This window comes from Phoca vitulina, unplaced genomic scaffold (assembly GCF_004348235.1).
Source record: "Phoca vitulina isolate PV1807 unplaced genomic scaffold, GSC_HSeal_1.0 scaffold108, whole genome shotgun sequence".
Taxonomy (NCBI): domain Eukaryota; kingdom Metazoa; phylum Chordata; class Mammalia; order Carnivora; family Phocidae; genus Phoca; species Phoca vitulina.
Window position 1 is genome coordinate 664594 of NW_022589811.1, and position 23558 is coordinate 688151.

The 23558-nt window shown below is 43.3% G+C and overlaps 1 protein-coding gene across 2 annotated transcripts in view; it reads right to left on the bottom strand.

Moving 5' to 3' along the window:
- CORO1C (coronin 1C) overlaps positions 1-20844 on the bottom strand; it is a 75306-nt gene extending 54462 nt beyond the window's left edge. Inside the window, exon 1 of one of the 2 annotated variants that reach the window (XM_032397959.1) lies at positions 20743-20844. The gene's annotated coding sequence lies outside the window, so the exon portion shown is untranslated. Of the gene's footprint in view, positions 1-19839; positions 19881-20742 lie in introns of those variants that run through there. The other variant, XM_032397960.1, reaches the window with a different exon arrangement.
- Positions 20845-23558: the final 2714 nt, after the last annotated feature.

Genomic DNA, 23558 nt, shown 5'->3' on the forward strand with positions numbered 1-23558 from the left:
TGAGAAAATGCAACGTGGTTTTTAATTTCCACAAAATGTAGGAATTACAAACCTTACTTAAGGCCTTATAATATGAAAGTTATCATTCTACCCACAAATCTAACAAGACTGGGACTATCCCAAAATGGTTTTCATTGTAATAAAAACTGATGTCTTTGAAAGACAATGTGAGAACACATTGAGAGCAGAGGCTCAACTATGAAATGCTCTCTCTGGGATTTAGTTGAAACACCTACTTTATTTTATTTTATTTTTAAAGATTTATTTACTTATTTGAGAGAGAGAGCGTGAGAGAGAGATCACGAACAGGGGGAAGGGTAGATGGAGAAGGAGACTCCCTGCTGAGCAGGGAGCACAACACAGGACTCGATCCCAGCACCCCGGGATCATGACCTGGGCTGAAGGCAGACGCTTAAGCGACTGAGCCACTCAGGTGCCCCTGAAACCCCTACATTATTTTTTTATTTATTTTTTTTTTTAAAGATTTTATTTATTTATTTGACAGAGAGAGACACAGCGAGAGAGGGAACACAGCAGGGGGAGTAGGAAACACGCTTCCCGCCGAGCAGGGAGCCCGATGCGGGGCTGGATCCCAGGACTCTGGGATCATGACCTGAGCCGAAGGCAGACGCTTAACGACTGAGCCACCCAGGCGCCCTGAAACCCCTACTTTAGAAACATGGGCAGTCATCTCTACTGCCCAAGTCCCCAAGTAATACTGAAGGACAGGAAAGAGTTAGGGTTAGGTCTTGACTGTCCAGTGACTATCATAATACATTTTTTTTTTAATTTTTTAAATCTTTCCTGCGGTTGCCATGCTGCACTTTATATCCCCAAGACTTACTTATCTTGTAATTGCAAGTCTGTACTTTTTGATCACCTTCACCCATTTCATCCAACCCCGTCCCCCAACTTCTGGCAATCACTGTTCTGTTTCTAAGTTCTGTTCTGGGTTTTTTTGTTTGTTTGTTCGTTTGTTTTTGTTGTTGTTGTTAGAAGTGGGGCATCTGGGTGGCTCAGTCAGTTAGGCATCCGGTTCTTGATCTCAGCTCAGGTCAAGATCTCAGGGTCGTGAGATCAAGCCCCATGTTAGGCTCTGTGCTCAGCGGGGAGTCTGCTTGAGATTCTCCGCACCCCCCCATGGGCACACACTCTCTAAAATAAATAAATCTTAAAAAAAAAAACCAGAAGAACCATGAGAGACAATGGACTCTGAAAAACAAACTGAGGGTTCTAGAGGGGAGGGGGTTGGGAGGATGGGTTAGCCTGGTGATGGGTATTGAGGAGGGCACGTTCTGCATGGAGCACTGGGTGTTATGCACAAACAATGAATCATGGAACACTATATCTAAAACTAATGATGTAATGTATGGGGATTAACATAACAATAAAAAATTAAAAAAAAAAAACAACCATGTAAGTGATATCATACAGTATTTCTCTGTCTGACTCATTTCACTTAGCATAATACCCTCAAGATCCACCCGTGTTGTCACAGACGGCAGAATTTCTTTTTATGACTGAACAATATTCTATCATATATGCATACACATACATATTTATATGCATACATACATACGTTATATACATATTCAACAGATGAATTGAAAAGATGTGGTATGTGTGTATATATATATACACACACACATACACACATATATACATATACACAGACCACATCATCTTTATCAATTCATCTGTTGAAGGACAGAGGTTGTTTCCAATTCTTGCTATTATAAATAATGCTATAATGAACATGAGGGTACATGGGCCTTTTCAAGTTAGTGATTTCATTTCCTTTGGATAAACACCCAGAAGTGGAATTGCTGGATCATAAGGTAATTTTAATCTTTTGAGGACCCTCCATAATGGCTGCACAAATTTACATTTCCACAAAGATTTCTAATGAGTTGATAATATACTCCTGTTTTTGCTTCAAATAAAACCTAAAAGCTGACTATTGACATTCACAATACTTAACAGCTCATCTAAGGAAACAAAAAAAAATTTTCTTTACATGTTGAGTGATCATCTTAACTAAGAACAAGCTGTTAAAATAAAGTCTATCTTGGCACGCCTGGGTGGCTCAGTCATTAAGCGTCTGCCTTTGGCTCAGGTCATGATCCCAGGGTCCTGGGATCGAGCCCCAGATCGGGCTCTCTGCTCAACGGGAAGCCTGCTTCTCCCTCTCCCACTCCCCCTGCTTGTGTCCCCTCTCTCTCTGTCTCTCTGTCAAGATAAATAAATAAAAATTCTTAAAAAAAAAAAATAAGGTCTATCTCTATGGTTTAGGGACTTACTTTCTTTTAAAGATTTTATTTTTAAAAGTAATCTCCATACCCAACATGGGGCTTGAACTCACAACCCTGAGATCAAGAGTTGCATGCTCTACCAACTGAGCCAGCCAGGTGCCCCAAACTTATAAGTGTCAGAGGAAAGTTTGTAAAAAATCATACTCAGAATACAACTCGCATATTACAGTCAGTTAATAATCCTCAACCTCTAGGAGAGTGTAAAGTCTTAAGGTACTGCCAAGTTATACCTAGAAAATTTATTTCATAGGCCATACAAGAAATGTGTTGGGTGTTAGGACGAAAAAACATAGACAAGACAGGGTGTTTATACTTAATGGTACCAAATAAAATACACTCAAAACACCTTAGTAAATGTTACTACATTTTCTCTATTCTCTGTCTACTTCCATCAATCTCATAAAAAATGACCACAATTTTGACATTTTCCTGTTTATTGAGAAGTTATCTGTTTAAAGATTCCAGCAGATGTATTTCTATGGTTCATATGAAAGGAAACACATCCTGCTAGGAACACATACAGGAAAACCCCTACTAGTAGCAAAATCCTGCCCAGCACATTTGCTGAGACTATTCCAGAGCATCAATGACTCCAGTGCTCACAGAGTGTTCCCTTGCCAGCAGCAACCGCAGGAAGACTCCAGAATGTCCCAACAGGGAAAGAACATGTTCCCTCTAAGTTGCTGCTTTAATGGCAGGCACTTTTCAATGTGGGAGAGATCGGATGCATTATTTAAAAGAAAATGACAGGTAAGATTGTGGATGAGGAAACAAATGTCCTAAAATCAGCTATTTAAATGGCAATACGAACAGTTAAAATTGCTTTTAGGAAGCTGAAAATGGAATATGTAAGCCTATGAAGAATACACATTCACAAGAGAACAGCCACCCAAAGCAAATACGGGAGGTGCTATAATTAAATACAAAAATTCAACATTCATCATTTCTGGATATGAGATGGCTGAGCTGTTTTGAATTCTCTTAAATAAAATCTACCAGTGACACTCGAATTCATCTAACAAATCATTTTAACTGCAGCCAATTCCTTAATTAACAGATTCATATGTGACACATTCTAAGAAAAAATATGCCTAATTTACCTACTTTAATAGAAGCTGTTTTAAAAAGGAAGAAAAAAGACCACATGCAACATTTCTTATAAAGCACAACAGAAAGATACACCAAAGACCTCATACACAGCAGCTATGGCTGAAAGAGATGTGGACTCCACTAATGACATGTAGGTGCTGGAAAAAAAATGGTTTTTTTTTCCTAGAAAAATAGCTGACCACTTAAGACAACTGACTGCAAGTATGGAACAGTCCTGATGTTGATTCAATTTATTATGACATCGAGAATGGTAAGAACAAAGGGGGGAGGGAGTTCACCCTCATTCCTGCCTTCCAAGTAGTTTCATCCCATTACCATTATTCATCCAAGTAACAGGCAAGATACCAAGAAGGAGGCATCAATTATAAATGTACTTTGTTTCGATTCAATGACCCATTATCATTTTAGTTTTTAAATCTTTCCAGGAATGAAAAAAAAGAAAACACAAGTAAGATCCACCAAGAAGCATCCAGGCTCAGTCCTCACAGAAGCCTGGAGTGGAAAAGGTTCCAAAGCTCATCAATTCCAGGCCCTTCATTTTCGGCACAGAAACATTATGTGACTTGCCCAAAGATAAAAGACTTCTAGAGAGAGACAACGACCTTGAACCACAAAGTACAGGGCAGTTCAACTTTCCACCCCCTGAACTTTCATACTTTTTCAATGATAAATTCCCCATCATACATACAATTTGGCTTTCCCACGTCAGCCAATATGCCACTCAGAGCTCTCTTGTGGGGGTGCTGCCTCGACAGTTCACAGTTCCACTTGGCCCGTTTGTGCAATTTTTAAATATGAAATTGCATTTTGCTCACATTTTATAAAATATAGAAACTGGTTGTAAACACTCAAAACAGAGAGACAAACAGCATTAAACATGCCAAAGGAAGCAAATCTTTACTTCTGATTGAAAATCCTTAGGCTTAATGCCAGAGGGCTATGCACTCTCTGGTCTAAGAGAACAGCACAAAAGGACATGAATAAAAAGCTAGAAATCCATATATCAAGGACAATTTCTAACAGGTTTATACTTTTTAAAGCTTCCTAAGAAAAGAACTCTTACTTTTACCTTTTGCAATTTTGTAGTCATTTTATGAACCTGTTACAGAGAGAAGCTAGGGATTCCTGATGGTGACATAAACACTGATGATCTGGAGTAGAATGCGAAGCTATGAAAATGCTAAAAATGAAGTCTGATGAGAAATGAAATGAGCTATAAAACATAAATCAAATCACCACAAGGTACACTTCAAACATCTCACAATTTCATGTCAACTATAGCTCAATAAAGCCAAAATTTTAAAAATGAAATCAGCATACGAGCAGCAAAATAGCAACATATAAAGATCCTAAATGCAAAAAATAAAAATCTTCAAATTAACTCTCACATTTGAATTAGAGACCCTTTATCAACTAAAAGATGCCCTAACAGGGCCTGTAACTTACTTATAATAAATAATAATGACATTACAGAAATTTTACAGGTGCTAAAACATGAGTTATAAGGTTTTAGGGGTCCTCTCTGGCTCTTCAATGACAGAAATATATTTTTGTTACTGCACTATCAAAATAAGAGAGTTTTTTCCTATGATCATGTGCAAGGATGATGTGTTTACTATCCCTCATATTCTCCCAATTTGCTGCTTATCACCAGCATCTTCATAAACACAATCACCTCTCCCCAGCCCTGGAGCTTTGAAAAAGAATTGCGTAAGAAACCTCCCTCACAGAGCCGGAGAGGCAGGCACTACCTGCCCGGAGAACACTGTGGATCGGATTCAGAGGCTGCACCATCTCCCTCAAGGGTACCACAGGAGACTAGTCTCAGAAGCTGAAACTCTTCTCATCAAAGAGCCAAATTAACCCCAAGAGTTCTCAAAGCAACTACAGAACTTTTACAGACATGACTGACCCAGCAATCTCACTTAAAAATTAATGATGTATGTGTTTTGAAATACTCTCTATACCTATGACCTACTTCTCTTATCAACAACTGGTAAAAAGCACACTGTATGACTGTTCAAACTTGCTAAGTCTGTTTCTCCCACTAAGTCAGACGGAATTACTCCTGTAATAAAATTTTAATAATTCTTTGCCACTAAACTTGTACCAGGAAATGAAATTACTGGATTCCCGGATCTTTTGGGGGGTTTTAAAAGACATTTTTATGAAGACCTTCATAAGGGTAGTCATAGGCAAAGCTAGCAATGTCAAAAAACAAAGTAATCACCTTTCACTAAAGAATCTGTCTTCCCTTTTTAATACCCTGTACCCTGGGCAGTGACTAAACATATACTCCTAACAATGTTTCAAGGGAACAGTGAGATAGAGTGGGAAAACTCTGGCTTAGATGCAAGACACAAGTTTATCCTGACACAGTTACTTAACCACTAAATCATTTTTGTCTTACGGCTGTTGGTTTCTTCATCTACAAAATGGGCAACTACCATGTTATTATTCTAGGGATCCTATTGTAATCTGAAGCCTACAAATCGATACGAAATGCTTATTTCATTGGGATCCAGTCCACAACCCTCTAATAAAAGACACACAATTCACTGAGAACTCAGTTACTAGCACTCACAGCGTTATACATAGAACACATACACTCAACTGTGAATGCTGAGTAGATCTTTAATCCTTGTCATTCATCATTCATTTATTCAAATATTTATTGAGCTTTGATCATGTGCTTGGCATCATGCTAGACATGGCAGACACAATGCTGAGCAAGGACACCCAGCCCTAGCTCTCATGCAGCTTACAATCTGCTGGAAGACACACATCATAATCAAATATTCACACTAACATTAATGTGCTGCTGTGACAAATGTTGGGATGCAGAAGTGCACACAGAGGAGTCAAGAGCCAGGGAAAAGAACCACCTCTTAGTAGTAGCTTCAAAGAGCCTTCTCTTGGGACGCCTAGGTGGCTCAGTTGGTTAAGAATCTGCCTTCGGCTCAAGTTATGATCCCAAGGTCCTGGGATCGAGTCCCGCATCAGCCTCCTTGCTCAGCGGGGAGCCTGCTTCTCCCTCTGCCTGCTTCTCCCCCTGCTTGTTCTGTCTGACAGATAAATAAAACCTTAAAAAAAAAAAAAGCCTTCTCTCTACAAGTAGGGTGTTTGAACAGAGAAAAAAATAGGGAAGAAATTCAAATTACTTATTGTCCCTTTTCAGATTAATAACTGGAGTCATGGCTTTAAAATTAAGGTACTCTGCCCACAAACATACCCAGAGCTTGAAGGTAAACATATTGAGCATGCAATTTCAAAATGAAATTAACATTATTTAAATATAAATCTATGTCTCCAGAATTTTCAGACATCCTATAGAAATAGGAAAGTATAACTCTTAAAATCTTACCACCTTAGGGCAAATCATTTTGTCTGACCCTTTTGGGTAAAAATACAAACTATTTCCTTATCTGCACACCTCTCTTCAAAAGGAGTAGGGGACAAAAACCCCACAGAACAGCAATATCTACAACAAAGTACAAGAAACAGGAAGGTGTAACTTCACTGAGGAAAATGCAGTTACTAGCAAATAAATACTTTCCCACCACCCACTACCTTCCAAAGACCTCAGTTCTTGAGGAAAAAACATCATACATCCCATTTCACCAATAAAATGAAAATACCTCCAGGGAAGTGAGACAAACAAATAAAGCCCTCTTTGAGGAGGAAACAGTTGGGCTAAGTATTTTGGGAGTGAATATTCTATTACAAGAAGCTTTTAGTAGCCTTAGCTGGCAAAACTATAACACAACCCCCAAATCTATTTTCCTTCCAAACTGTATGAAGATTTGAAAAGAAAATCACAGTCAATTCTTTATGTTAAATTAACTGGACTGCATAACAGAACTAAAAGAGAAATGCTATATGCCTCAAAAGAAAGTAGGAGGAATCCTCAAAAGAAAGTAGGAAGAATTCTCTTTAAAGCATTTTGGGTAGAAAACTAGCATAAAGATCAGGGGGCTTCCCATCCCTAATACTCTTTTAAAAGACTGCATTTATAAGAGACAAGCAAAAAAACCTACATTTATAGTTAGTAGTAATCTCTAAAACCTGCCAGAAATACACACACACACACACACACACATGCAATTACAAAACTTTTTTTTTTTTAAAGGTAGGCTCAATGCTCAATGTGCTGTTTGAACTCATGACTATGAGAACAAGAGTCAATTGCTCTGGACGCCTAGGTGGCTCAATCAGTTAAGCGTCTGACTCGATTCCCGCTCAGGTCATGATCTTGAGAGTTGTGAGATTGAGCCACAGCAGGCTTCCTGCTGGGTGTGTTGCTGCCTAAGATTCTCTCTCCCCCTCTTCCTCCCCACCTCCCTGTGTGGGCACGCCCTCTCTCGCCCTCGCTCTATTAAAAAAAAAAAAAAGAGAGAGAGAGTCATATGCTCTACCAACTGAGCCATCCAGGCGCCCCTACAGAACAATTCTTATGATATGATCACTTACCACAACTACAAAACAATTCTTTCTTTGTGATCACATATCACAATTACAAAACAAATTTTTTGTGATCACGCATCACTAATATAAACCAAAGCCTATGGTTTTTCAAATTTTAATAATGCACACATGAGGGCACCTGGGTGCCTCAGTTACATGTCTGCCTTTGGCCTGGGTCATGATCCCAGGGTCCTGGGATCGAGTCCTGCATGGGGCTCCCTGCTCAGCGGTAAGCCTGCTTCTCCCTCTCCCTCTGCTGCTCCCCCTGCTTGTGTGCTCTCTCTCTGTGTCAAATAAATTAAAATCTTTTTCAAAAAAATGAACAAATGAACCCCCAAATGATTCAACAGTTGGAACAGTACACGATTTGCCCTATCTTAATTTACCCAGTTCTTGTCAATTTCTCAAGTCAAATGAAGGCAAACACATTAAAACCTTGGAGCCCAGGAGCCCCTGAAAAGGGCTGATAGCTGTTCCGTGATTCCCCTGGGGCTGGCCTGAAGGCCCCTCAGGATCCACTTAACAGGCAGTCAGTGCATTAAAGGATAAGAAACTTGAGAGGAGAAAGACAGGAAAGGGAAGCTCAATTTTTTCCATGTCTACCTTAACTTCAAATCCTCATCTTGATACAAATTATGGTTCTTCTCATATCTCATCAAAAACTCACAAGATGAAAGCATGCTTCCACTGGGATGTTACTTCAATTGCTTCTAAAATCAAAGCTGCTAACCAAATTACAAAACAAAGACCTAAAACCCCCAAGCTACCAATATTTTCAACTTATTCAAGAAGTCAGTTAAGTAAATTTGCAATGAAGTACCAATATGTAATGTCACCGTTTTTCATCAGAATTCATGCTCTAAATAACCAGAGCTCCAAAATGTGCTTTGCAAATAAAACATGTTTCAATAAACATGTACATAAACACACACACTTTGCTTACAGTATTTATAATGAAAATTATGGGGTTGGATTACCGTTAAATAATTTAATAAGCAAATGTTTACAATTAGTAATCCTTCCACACCACAGAAAACATCCCCTTCATTACTTTCATCTTCTAGTAAAATGGGAAGACTGACCATCTCTATCACAAGTGTATCACATAAAACTGAAATTCAATTATTCAACTAACATTTATTGGACACCTACTGTGTGCCAGGCAGCATGCTGGGAATGGAGGCACAGAAAATGTAGGCTATTCTCTGCCTTTAAGGAATGTGAAAGATAGTGGTATTAGTGTTTACTTTCACAAAAAATACCACCCGAAAGAGCTATGGCCGGCACACAAATTAATTCCATACAGATATTTATTTTTAAATTTCTATTCATTTAACCCAAAATATAATTCATATTAGCAGAGAAATCATTAACACTAGTGACACCCACAAATTACATTTTCATTTACCTTTGTAACTCCATATCTAAACTATATTTATATTTTACATACATAGGATATATATTCTATTACCATGACTTCCCACAATCTGGCCATTTCCTCTATCCATCTTACACTCCTCCTCCTCTATTACACCTGTTCCAAATCAGCCAAGTGCTATTTTATACACCCTTAGGGCCTCAACCCCATGTCCCATAAATACTGACTCTCCAACACCTTGTCCTCTCAACTCCCACAGAGCTCAGTCCCCACATGGAATTCAGTATCGAGAATTATACACGTGAGGGGCACCTGGATGGCTCTGTTGGTAGAGACACGACTCTTGATCTCAGGGTTGTAAGTTTGAGCCCCACATTAGGCGTAGATACTACTTAAAAAAAAAAAAAAAAGGAGTTATACACTTGAGGGCTACAGGAAGCTTGTAACATTTTTTAAACTATTACACATTTTAAAAGCAAATAAAATAGGGGTGCCTGGGTGGCTCAGTCGTTAAGCGTCTGCCTTCGGCTCAGGTCATGATCCCAGGGTCCTGGGATCGAGCCCCGCATTCGGCTCCCTGCTCGGCGGGAAGCCTGCTTCTCCCTCTCCCACTCCCCCTGCTTGTGTTCCCTCTCTCGCTGTGTCTCTCTCTGTAAATAAATAAAATCTAAAAAAAAAAAAAAAAAAAGCAAATAAAATACTTAATACATAAAAATGTTTGAATGAGTTCTTGGAAACTGGACAATCCAAACCCTTCAAAGAGGCAACAACAAAAAAGAGAGGTCAATTATTTCTCATTGTTTGAAGGGGCTTTTGGTAAGAGTTTATAAGGGACTAGGAATATAGAGACCAGTGCCTAGCTCTGGCCAGTACAAGCCGACCCAATTTACAGACATTACCCTGCCCTGATCCACTTCGCAAAGGTCAGAAAAACCAAGTCATTGCTAAAACTTAATACCCTTTCAAGAGTGGTTTCCACAAGGAAAGAGAAAGAAAAAGGGATCATGAATATTTCAGGAAAAAAAAAACTTAGCAGATTAACTGTTTTAGAGGTAACAGGAAGAACCTTTCAAAAGCAGGCAAAGCTTCTTCCTGATTCCAGGTATCAGAGCTAGCCTCTCTATATGGGCTCTCCCTGATCCCACATGCCTTAGTTCAACTTTCTCCTTGAAACCTTGCTGCGCTCACTGAATGCCAAAATTTCAGAGAGAGGATCTATTAATAGGAATATTCCTTTTTAAAAGTATTAATACTGGGGTGCCTGGGTGGTTCAGTTGGTTAAGCATCTGACTCTTCATTTCAGCTCAGGTCATGATCTCAGGGTCGTGAGATCAAGCCCCGAGTCTGGCTCTGCGCTCAGTGTGGAACATGCTTAAGATTCTCTCTCCCTCTCCCCGCTCCACACTCTCTTTAAAAAAAAAAAATTAGGGGCGCCTGGGTGGCTCAGTTGGTTAAGCAACTGCCTTCGGCTCAGGTCATGATCCTGGAGTCCCGGGATCGAGTCCCGCATCGGACTCCCTGCTCAGCGGGGAGTCTGCTTCTCCCTCTGATCCTCCCCCTCTCATGCTCTCTGTCTCCCATTCTCTCTCTCAGATAAATAAATAAAAAATCTTAAAAAAAAAAAATTAACAATAACAATAAAAATATTAATATTGTACCTCTGAAAGGGTAAAGGGATGTGAGGAAAATAACATAATTAAAGCCCACAGTCATCCTAACACTGATTAACAGTGGTAGCCTAGTAGTGACTGTGGCCATCCAGGAACACATTAGTAGAAATGAATTTGAACCATTTGCTTTACTATTTTGAAGGAGAGATCAGCTTAACCAGGGGGAGTCGAAGCTTCAAATGAAGAAAGGAGGATGAAGCCTGTGGAGGGCTGCCGGGGCAGGAGGCCACCAGATGCCAGCATAGGCTGGTGGGGGTAGAACATGGTTCCTTTCCTCTGTTTCACAGGACTCCACTATCACCATTAAAAGGTGAAAAACCTGTGCTGCGAATTAAACAGATTTCTTCAGCCTCGGCTGGGAACTTACCCACCACCTATAATACTGAATCTAGACCATAAATGCCATCTGAGTTCCACTTTGGAACACAACTCTGGGTTGAAGACTGAATGTACACAGTGCCTGCAAAACAGAAACTGTATCTGGGCTCTCAACCATTCAGTCTTAGAAAACCGCATGCTTCACAACCATCCCTTGCAGGTGACACATATTATTTGTTCCACTTGACAATTTCAGCCCAGTTGCATGCCAGGTATCTCTATGCAGTGTAAGAACAAAATGAAACTCTCAGAGTACTAAAAGAACCAAAAACTTCTAACTTATCTTTTCCTACAGTAGCACTGTGAAGCAGCAGTGGCTCGGATAAGAGAGAAAGCCTAAGATTACTCTATTTCTAAAACAGACAACATGCATCGCATTAAATACCACCCGAAAGAGCTATGGCCGGCACTCGTTGGCTGAGACCCCTTTCTTGCTTGCCAAGAAAAACTAGGATGACAACGTTAAGCTAAAGACACTGCTAACCACAAAATTAATTCACCACCTAGCTTCTAAAGTGACGGGTCTCCCAATAAATCCTTCCGCTTAAGGGAGAGGACAGCCCAAGTTTACATGTGTTTCTCGGTCACATGCACACAGCATCTGAGTTTTTATACTTGTAAGTCAGACTCAATTCTTTAAGTTCCTAAGAATGAAAGGAATTAGAATCTTTAACTAGAAAAGAATGCTTGACCGTTATGGAAAGGAATTTAAGTATCTTTCATATGAAGTAAGCAAACAATGGTGATTAAACATTTGTCCTAAGGAGGAGGTGCTTTGTGAATTCTGTCAAGAAGCCCTATAATATAAAGAGTGGAAAATACCCCCTCAAAGGCTGCACTCTCCCAACACTTCCTTTCCCACATGTGTTTATGGCCTTTCACAAAACTGAAAAACTACATCTCTGTTCATTCAGGATGAATACCTCAGCAGTTCTCAGAATATGGGGACGCATCTGACTCCATAATGGGGCAAAGAAGGCTCTTGCACCAAACTGCCCTGTGCCCAGATTCCCAGTCTGTCTTGGTCCCGTGGAGCCAGAATGACCATACTGTGAAGCTGTGAACAACTTCTGCTAATCCTAAAGGGTTTTCACTACGCCTGTTACAATCTGTGTAGTTCCAGTACCCAGCATGTTGCTCCTGTCAAAATTAGCGTTTTCATATGCATATGGCCTGATGGTGCCGATTATTCTGGCAAGACACAATGCAAAGGCACCTTTGCAATATTAATTGGTCTTTGAAACTTTTGAGATAAACACCTACAACCACTGTTTACTAATGGTCAGATTATAAGATTGAGGAAATAAAAAGGGATTTTTTATGTTAAAACTAAGAAATCAAATCTACCAAAGGCTTATCCAAGAGATTCAGTGTATTTTTAAGTTCCCCACAAAGGCATCTAAAAAAACCTGAAAATCTGGACCAACCTTCATAGTGTAAATAAAATACATGCACAATCTAAAGATGTTGAGAAAAGACACAAACATTGGTACAAACTACTGATAGTGGCGATAAACTGAAGAGGCAAACTCTGTGAGTAATCTGGCAAAAGACCGTGGTGGAAGGTTAAGAGGGAACTGGTGCATTCGGTCAAGGACTAAAAAGAGAAAGTACATCAGGTTCACACTGTTTAAAAAAAAAAAAAAATTCACAAGACACTATAAATCAACATAACCAACTCTAAAAATGAAATTCGCAAGACACATGGAAGGAGGTGGAAGGCAGTTGGGGGAAGAGGGATGGAACAGTTAAGTTCCTGATATTGGGCAAGTCTCTCATGTTCCTATGACAGTAGTCCCTTCAACCGTTAAGAGGAGGAACAGACCAACAAGGTACTTTCCGCTCTGGCTTGATTCAGAATCACCAGGGAGCACAAGCCCAGGCAGATGTATTTATAAAGGTCTACAGCTGATCCTCATGGATAGTCAAGAATGAGGACCTCTGGGGGCGCCCGGGTGGCTCAGTCAGTTAAGCATTGGCCTTTGGTTCAGGTCATGATCCCGGGGTCCTGGGATAGAGCCACGTGAATCGGGCTCTCTGCTCAGCGGGAAGCCTGCTTCTCCCTCTCCCTCTGTCTGCTGCTTCCCCTGCTTCTGCTCTCTCGCTCTCTGACAAATAAATAAATAAAATCTTAAAAAAAAAAAAAAAAAGAATGAGGACCTCTGGAATTGAGAAATAATCTCCCGAACACCCTAAAATGATGTATTCTTAAAAAGGTAGTAAGATACTGGTGCTATATATGATCCATTTTCATAATTTTTAAAAAAATTAATGTAGGCAATTTCATGACCAGAGGAGGAGGATATGTATTGTGAAATGACTGCCTTCAGTCATACAAAATATAAGCCTCCCTATACCCATCTGTATTCCACTTTCTCTCACTCTGACCTTTGCATTAATTTGACTTAATTTCTCTTTACTGTGGCAAAGAGGAGGAACCATTTTTGTTATTAATGTGAAATTTAAATGACAGGCCCAATTTAACATCCCATGTAGCTACTAAGGCTCTTCCCCACACGGAATGTTAGTTTATCACAACACTGCCATTCACATTATAACCAGATGAGGGTCTCAAGCACCGCAGTGCAATCTCTTTCCAAACCCTAAAAGGTATCAATCTTTTCCAGGAACTAAACATTTTTCCTTAAAAGAGACAGACTGAATACAACGGAGGCCTGAATAAGAGAAGCTTGTCTAAATAGACATTTCTTTTTTCTTTTTTTAAAGATTTTATTTATTTGAGGGCGCCTGGGTGGCTCAGTTGGTTAAGCGACTGCCTTCGGCTCAGGTCATGATCCTGGAGTCCCGGGATCGAGTCCCACATCGGGCTCCCTGCTCAGCAGGGAGTCTGCTTCTCCCTCTGACCCTCCTCCCTCTCATGCTCTCTGTCTCTCATTCTCTCTCTCAAATAAATAAATAAAATCTTTAAAAAAAAAAAATTAAAAAAAAAAAAAGATTTTATTTATTTGAGAGAGAGAGTGAGAGAGCACAAGAGGGGGGAGCCGGAGAGGGAGAAGCAGACTCCCTGCTGAGAAGGGAGCCCGATGCGGGACTCGATCCCGGGACTCCAGGATCATGACCTGAGCCGAAGGCAGTCGTTTAACCAACTGAGCCACCCAGGCGCCCTAAATAGACATTTCTAATTCAGATAGAAGGCAAAAACAAAACAAAACCCTGCCTCATCTTTAATGTTATCCTCCTAACCTAAAATTAGACATTTTTCCCCTCTTCAGTAATTCAACTTTGATTTGAAGTCTAAAATGCTGAGGTGGGAGTAGGAATCCATACATTAATAGCCTAATTTCAGAAATAAAATGTATTAAACTTACTCTCTTTGATTCTCCCCAGTTCCATTCATTAACAGACATTAAGAGTGATGACAGAGGGAACACAAATTTATTCATGGTCTACTCGATAGCCCAGCAAGGCACCATTAGCACCCCTACACTATAGAAGAGAAGGCAGGCTCAGGGAGGTGGGATAACTGGCAGTCACAGCTATTAAGAAGTGGAGCCAAGAGTGAAACCCAGCTCAGTCTAGCTCTAAAGGCCTGCACCTTTTATTGCCTCAGTTTCTCTAAATATAAGACTCTGTTAGAGCAGGAACCTGCATAAAGTAGGATGGCTCATTGAGCCTAAAGGGATGAAGAAATTTGAAATTTATTTTTCTTTTCTTTACTACCTTATCATAATCCAACCACTTCAATGAACACACAAAAAAAGAAATGTTCCCAAATGGCCAACTGGTCTCTCCTAATTCTCAAGATACTAACCGGGGGAGCCTGGGTGGCTCAGTCAGTTGAGTGTCCAATTCTTGATTTCAGCTCAGGTCATGATCTTGGGGTCGTGAGATCGAGCCCCACATCAGGATCCACGCTCAGCATGGAGTCTGCTTGAGGTTCTCTCTCTCCCTCCCACTCTGGCACTCTCTCTCTCTCTCTCCCCCTCTCTCTAAAATAAATAAATCTTAAAAAAAAAAAAAAAGAAAATGCTAACTGGAGTATTTTCAATGAAACTACTAAGAGTGAACATAGGAGCACAAAACATAACTAAAGACTACTAGAGTCAGACGCTCTGAGAGAAGCAAGAGAACATGAACCAAAGAATGAAAGGCAAGAAGGTGTGTGCCCTGAAAACCCAGTTTACACCCGTCATCAGGTGTACACAGGGGTGGTTCCAGGACTGACCGACTCAGTACCATCAGGACTGGCCTGCTGCCTTTGGTGTGGCTAAATCATACCAAACTAAAAATGTTCCCTGGCCATCTGTTCTACTTAGAAGGCTGTGCACCAGTCATCACTGTTCATTAGGGGGAAAGAACCTGGATGAGAAGGTTCTGCCCTCAGGAAAATGTTTCAAACGCTCGGTTTTACATCTGAGCAATTTTTTGGCATGAGCTGGACTTGGGTACCAGAAAAACAGATGGGGAATCACCCCTGTATTTCATGTTACTTTAACACAGGCAACAAAGAGGTAAATAATCATCAGAGAAACCCACTGACCTCAAGATCTTTCCAATTAACTTCAATAATCCTTCATTCAGCAAATAACCCAAAAGACACTTGAGACCAAGCTGTGAGCAAGGGAATCTTGGTCTGCCTTCCATAGGAACTTCTCTCTCACATTCTGCCTTCTATTTCAGAAGGCGCCTTTCAGACAGTAAGCTCAAGTTCAGGTCCATTTCCCCGTAGCAGACAATAGTGATGAATGTCTGATGCGTGGCGACAAGGACAATGTCTGCCTGCAGGGATGAGGAAGGTTTCATGGAGGATCCCAAAGGACAAGTGGGATTCAGCAGATGGGGGGGCGGGGGGGGGCGGGTATTAGTAAATTCATCACAAGATCTGAAGGCTGGAAGTTTCAGGAAGTGGCAACAGAGATGAAAACACAGGAAGGAGAGTAGTGAGAGATGAGGCTGGCTGAAATCAGAGACACCTTGATCCACAACCACATGAAGAAGCCTGAAGTTTAACCACAGACAAGAGGTGAAAAGCCACCAGAGGATTTAAACAGGGGAATGACATGTTCCTGATGAACCCTTTGTGATCTAGAACTAATTTAAATCTTTCCCTAACCCTTTCACAGTTGGCTTTTAATTTATAGAACCAAAATATTGATGAGGATGTGATTTAAGGTCTAAGTAACGTTTTTGTTTGTTTTTTTTTAAAGATAGTTATTTGAGAGAGAGAGAGCAAGAGAGCACAAGCAGAGGGAGGGATAGGGGCGGGGAGAAGCAGGCTCCCTGCTGAGCAAGAAGCCTGATGAGGGGCTCAATCCTAGGACCCTGAGACCATGACCTGAGCCAAAGGCAGACGCTTAACCAACTGAGCCACCCAGGTGCCCAAGGTCTAAGTAACTTCTAACTCCATTATCAACTGACTCCATTATTCATAAATTGGACTTCACCAAAATTAAAAACTTTTGTGCTTCAAAGGACATCATCAAGAAAGTCAAAAGGCAACTCACAGAATTGGAGAAAAATTTCGCAAATCATACACCTAATAAGATACTATATAATCTAGAATGTATAAATAACTCATAACAATAAACGGATAATCCAATTTAAAAATAAGAAAAGCATCTGAATAGAGATTTCTCCAGAGAAAATATACAACTGTCTGCTAATTACTTCAGAAGATGCTGGACATCATTTGCCATCAGAGAAATGCAAATCAAAACCACAATGAGATACTGATTCACACCCACTAGGATGGCTAGAGTCAAAAAGTAAGAGAATAACACTGTTGACAAGGATGTGGAGAAATTGAAACCTTTATACAATGCCGGTGGAACTGTAAAATGATGCAGCTGCTTTGGAAAACAGTCTGACAGTTCCTCTAACAGTTAAACACAGAGTAACCAATATGACCCAGCAAGTCCCAAGAGAAATGAAAACAAGTCCACATAGAAACTTTTACAGGAATGTTCATAGCAGCATTATGTATAACTGCCAAAAGGGGAAAACACCCAAATGTCCATCAACTGATGAATGGATAAACAAAACACAGTATATCCATACAATGGAGTATTATTCGACCATTAAAGAAGAATATAGTGCTGATACACTCTACAACATAAATAAACCTTGAAAACCCTTACACTTAATAAGAGACACAAAAGACCACATATTGAATGATCCCATTTATACGAAAAGTCCAAAATAGGCAAATCCACAGAGACAGAAAATAGATTAGTGGCTGCCTAGGGCAGGGGAGGGAGGAGAATAAGGGGGTTGGAGGACCACTAATGGGTATGGGGTTTCTTTTTGGACTGATGAACATGGTCTAAAACTGCGGTGATGACTGCACAATTCTGTGAATATAATAAAAACCACTGAATTGTACACTTTACATGGATGAATTGTATAGTATGTGAATTATATCTCAAAAAGCAGTTATAAAACCAACAAACAAAAATTCCATTATGCATTACTGAAATACAAATAAGCTCTCAAAAAGGATTATAGGACCTTGTTCACTCATTCTAAAGAATCCAAACTAGGGCAAAGAAAACCCAGAGAGATTCTATTACTTGATTCTAGGTACTAGGTCATACTGAAATATTCATGAAGATTTCCATGTTTTAATACAGGAAAGACATCTTAAGTTGAAAAAGACAGAGAAGTGTCAAAAAAGAGTTTTTATAACTCAGAAATAGGATAACACAGGGAAGTCACCAAATGGAAAACAAACATGGATTTGTACCCTGCATATGAAAGAGGCACCCAAATTTATTACTGTTCCACCTCTGAAAAAGTCAAAGGTAAAATAGCCCAGTTAATAATATCTGTTTCTAGGGGCACCTGGGTGGCTCAGTCAGTTGAGCGCCTGCCTTCGGCTCAGGTCATGATCCCGGGGTCCAGGGATCGAGCCCCGAGTCCAGCTTCCTGCTCGGTGGGGAGCCTGCTTCTCCCTCGGCCTGCTGCTCCCCTTCTTGGGCTCTCCCTCTCTCTGACAAATAAGTAAATACAATCTTAAAAAAAAAAATCTGTTTCTAAAGCACCAATTTGTGACAAATCAAAGAATTAAGAAATAATTTGCCATTCCCAGTTACATAACTGAGAACTGATCATTTATCCTTTTGAACATTCCATTTCACAGACATTGGAGTGACTCTCTTCCTCATGGCTGGTGTGGATCCCAAAAGTGACAGGTGCATTAAACATAAAATGTAAATCAAAAAATCCAACAGTGTTTAAAAAGTACTATGTGCCACCCTGAATCTAATCCTGAACTACATAAAGTAATAGCCATAAATGCTGATTAGCACAATCTGCAGGCAAAGTAACAAATGACCATGAAAAATTCAATACTGTGTGCAGTGTGATAGCTCACTGCTATGTGTCCATTAAAATTCATCAGGCTTCAATGTACCTTCCACAAATAATCAAAAACAAATATGGACAAGGCACATTCTGCATTTGTCAAAAAGGTGTGTACCCTACCTTTCTACCAATCTTTGTTAAATCCTCAGTACACATGACTATCCCCACCACAAAACATTGCACATCATGGACGCCTAACATTCAACAGAATTCCCTTTTTTTTTTTCAATCCCCCCCCCAAGTAGTTATGCAACCTCTCAGACCCAAGGGTTACTACTAGACTTCACATCCTAACAGTGTCTCTGAAATGTACTCAAATGTACTCCACTCAAAAAAAAATAAAAAAATAAAAATTACCTTCAAGTTAGTTTTATATACAAAATCAAGTCCAAAACAGATTTTTCCCATTTCTTCAGTTTCACCGGGAATGCAGAAAGTGAAGTTATATAAACAGATATCTATTTGCCTTCACAAATGAACAGACGGTACAAAGCAACTGCTTATACTTAATCATGTTTTTGTCTATTCTACCAGGCCCTGGTGTCAGGAGAGAGTTCTGCCAGATAAGGACAATGAAATGCATTATTATATAGAGTGACTAAGAGCCCTACAAGTACTGTTTTAGAATGTAATCCCAGGCAGGACGGCTGCGGTAAAAGGGCCTAATATTTTGTGATAACTATTACCAAAAGTAAAGGCATTGGCCACCCAGTACCAATTTAAAAACACGCACTACATTCAATTCTATTTAAATGTCTTACAGGAAAGAAGGGCCTTTGTATCTTCCTATCCTGGGGGAGATGAACAACTTGCAATTTGCTTCCCACACTGAATCCCACGTTTGCAACATGTAGAGCAAGTACTTCAGACACCACAAAACAAGGGCAGCCAACATTAAGGCCAAATATAGGATGTGATTCTAAACCACGATGCAGTAAAGCCTACGTTTCCTTTTCCAGCGATCAAAACCCTTTGAATACTCCCAAAAAAGGACGGCAGGGCCAGCGCCTCCCTCCAAGAGGAAGCCCCTTTCTTCTCGGCTCTCCCTTGCAGCCTGCCACTTCCCCCAACACATTCAAATCATTTGAGAGACCGAGGGTTGGTGTGTGCGCGCCTGTGTGGACAGGCGGGAGAGCTGGGTTCCTGCATTTCACCCTCTACATCCGACCTCACCCCCAGTCATTTAGGCGCAGCGGAGCCCCACCTGCACCTCACTCCTTTTGACTGCGTCCCTCGCCAGCTGCTCCGCTATTAGGGGAGCACACCTCTGAATCACCGGGTTCACTCCGATGCTCCAGGCCCCGGACCCTGCAGCGTTCCGGCTCCGTTCTTCCTCTCCCAACCCCCTTCCAGTCCCGGCCCTCCCAGCCCGCCGCTCCCACCGCCCGGCTCATCCCTCTTCCCAAGCCGCCCCCGCCCACATTACTCCAGTTCTAGCCGCGCCCCGCCCTTCCCGACCCCCGAGCTAGATCTTCAGGGCCCGGAGCTGGCCTCGCACCCACGGCCAACCACCCTCAGGCTGGACCGCCGCCCTCGCCCCTCCCACGCAGGGCCCCAGCTCGCCCTGGCCCCACGTGAGCCCGGCCCCTGCCCACCCCCCACCCCCGACCCACTGGCTCCCTGGGGCGGCTCAAACCCCGCCCCCAGGCCCAGCGCCCCGGGGCTCGGCGCCCTAGCCCCGAGCAGCCCCTCCCCACCCCAGACCCCACCCAGCCAGGCGGGTCCCCAACCCCTAAAACCCTTCCTCGGGCAGCTCCGCCCCACCCGACCCGCGGTTCCTCACCCCGCCGAGAGGCATCTGAACCCCCGAAAGCCTCCCCTGGGCAGCCTCCTCCCCACAGGGACCACGGTTCACCCTCCCAGGCCAAGCGGTTCCGTCCCGAACCTCCGACAGCAGCCCCTGCTCCAACCCGCGGCACACCGGCCGGGGGAGGGGGGCCCCGGACCAAGGGTCCGCGCCGCGCGCGCCCACCACAGCCCACTCCCCTTCACCGGGCCCTGCTCCACACCCCGCCGGCTCCTGTCAGCCGGCGCCGGCACATGCCGAGAGGCTCGGTCGGCCCGCCGGCTCGCTCACGAGCGGTCCCGCCAGGCGCGCGCTGCTCACCAGGGCCGAGGTGCCTGAGGCGCCGCCGCCGCCGCCGAAGTCCCCGCTGCAAAGCCCGGCGAAGCCTCTAACCGCTGCCGCCTCCCGCCTGGCACTGAGCGCCGCGCGGGGGAGGGGCGCGGGCAGCCGCCGCCGCCACCGCCGCCGCACGCAGGCCCCGCCCCCGCGCCGCACCGCGCCCAACCAAAGGGCCCCTCGGGCTGCGGCCCGCCACGCCCACTTCCTGGAGGGGAAGCCTGCTTCCCACCCCTGGTTCCATGCCCCGCTCTCGTTGGCGCCCCCTCTGGTCGCGCCGAGGGATGCCGGTTGGCTGCGGAGGAAGGCGGTACCCAAGCACACGCACCGCCCACTAGTCAACTAGCCGGAGAGCCACGCCCATGGGCGCTCCGGAGCCACGCCCGCTGCTCCTCAGAACCGGGAGCGGCGTTCTTAGAGCTCCGCCCACTGACCCGCTTGGCTCTGCAGGGCCACATCCCCCCGCTCCTCAAAGATTCTTCCAGAGCCCCTCAAAACCGGAACATCAGCTCCTCTGAGCCCGCCCACTGCCCCATCCAAACCCTTAGCCGGCCTCCTGGCCCCCTAAGCCCGCCTCCCCTCCCATTGCTTCCGAACTGGCCCAACGGCGCCACGAAACCCCGCCCCGCTGCTAGAAGCCCCACCCGCGGACCCCAACCTGATTCTCGGCATCACAAGCCCCGCCCACTGCCTATCTAAATCCTTAAATCTCCGAGCCCCTCCCGAATTCTCGAACTCCCGCCTTTGCCATCCGAAGTTCCGCCCCTGTTCCCCATCACACCCTCCCACCACCACCTCCGGGGACAGCTAGCGCTCCAGCCCTCCCTCCACTTTCCATTGTCGCATTCCTAGCACCGGGTGGCTGCCCCTGGGTGGGACACGCACTCCACAGGGAGGTCCCGTCTTGACCCCGTTTCGCAGGTGAGGAAGAGGGTTCTTCCCTTCCTTGTGCTGGCCAAAATCCCTCACCCGTTTGCTCCAAAGCTGGGCCGCCCAGGCCAAAGAGCAGCGGAGTCCCAGCTTTGCTGCTGTCAGACTGTGTGTCCTGGGTCAGTTCCCTTCACCTCTTCGGGCCCGACGTTCCTGATCTTTAGCGTGAAGTTGTCCTGTTACTAGCCCGAGCCCCTTTTGAAAATACCAAGTTCTGAAATACCAAGATTTGGGGAAATTGGACCTGAGGATTTGAATGAACAAAGCAGGCCCGCCTAGGGCTGGTTACTTCCCAAAGCAAGGCATCTTTGCTGTTCACGGGGTGGGGTGCAGGGGTGATTTTTCATTTTAAGCCTTAGTCTCAGAAATCTGTGTTATGAAATTATGGCCCACCTGAACCAAAAGAGCTCTAACAGCAACTTACCTATCATCTCTAGGCCTCAGTTTCTTTATCAGTAAAATAGGGACTGTAACAGCCACTCCTGGAAGGATTCCGTGAGCTTAGTAATGCACTTGGCAGGGTGACTAACTTGTGATGAGCCCTCAACAAATGGTACCTGATGCTGCTACTGCTGGGCCTCAACAAAGTGGAGAGGTGAGTTTCGTTTTGCCTTCAAGCAGCCACTAACAGGAGCACCCCTTCCACAGAAAGACTTGGCTACTAACGTCGTTTAAATGAGAGATGAAGTTGGTGAAGCACCTGATGCAGTGGCAGGCCTTTGGCCATGCACAAAAACCATTGGCTGTTATCATGATTCCTATTTTTAGTGAAGCAAGGGCATTGTTAGCAGCGGAGTTCTGAGTGGTTTGGGGGAAATGAAGTTTGATGCAAGTGCTTTGCGAAGGAACCGAGAACCAAACTGGCTTACTCTTTGGGAACAGATTATTGTTAACATTTAACATCGCTTATATATGTCAGGCACTGAGTGCTTTGAACACAAAATCTCCTGAAATTCCTCCAACAATCCTGTGGCTACAAAAACAATTCTTTTTTCTTACTACTGTATTTATTTATTTGAGAGAGAGCAGGAGCGGGGGGAGGGGCAGAGGGAGAAGCAGACTCCCCACTGAGCAGGTGGACAGATGACTCGGGGCTCGATCCCAGGACCCCAAAATCATGACCTGAGCCAAAGGCAGATGCTTAACTGACCAAGCCACCCAGGCGCCCCTACAAAAATGATTCTTAATCCCCATCTATAAAGGTGAAGAAAATAAGAAGTTAATTTAATTGCTCAAGGTCACACAACTTGAGCCAGGCAGAGCTAAAGGTAGAACCCACATCCCTCTAATGGCAGAATCTGCACCCTCTGCCAATTAGTCATTCCATTAAACGGCCTCTATGGCAGCAAGAAAGACTAGAAAAAACAGGGACTTTGGATCCTGGTGGCCTTGGCCTTACCTTCAAGCTCCTCTACTTACCCACCGTGTGACCTTGGGCAAGTCATTTTCTCCTCTCTGGGCTTACTCTCTTTATCTATACAGTGGGGTTCATCCAAATGCTTACTTCGGGGTAGATTTTAAAGATTCAAGGGTCTAAGATTCAATGAATTAAGGCACGGCAAAGCATCCGGCACAGTGTCTGTCACACAGCAGATGTTTAAAACTTGTTGATTCACGGGGCTCCTGGGTGGCTCAGTCGTTAAGTGTCTGCCTTCAGCTCAGGTCAGGATCCCGGGGTCCTGGGATCGAGCCCCGCGTCGGGCTCCCTGCTCAGCGGGAAGCCTGCTTCTCCCTCCCACACTCCCCCTGCTTGTGTTCCCTCTCTTGCTGCGTCTCTCTCTGTCAAATGAATAAATAAAGTCTTTAAAAAAAAGAAAAGAAAAGAAAAACTTGTTGATTCACTTACCCCAGTTTTTTCAATGATGAAATTA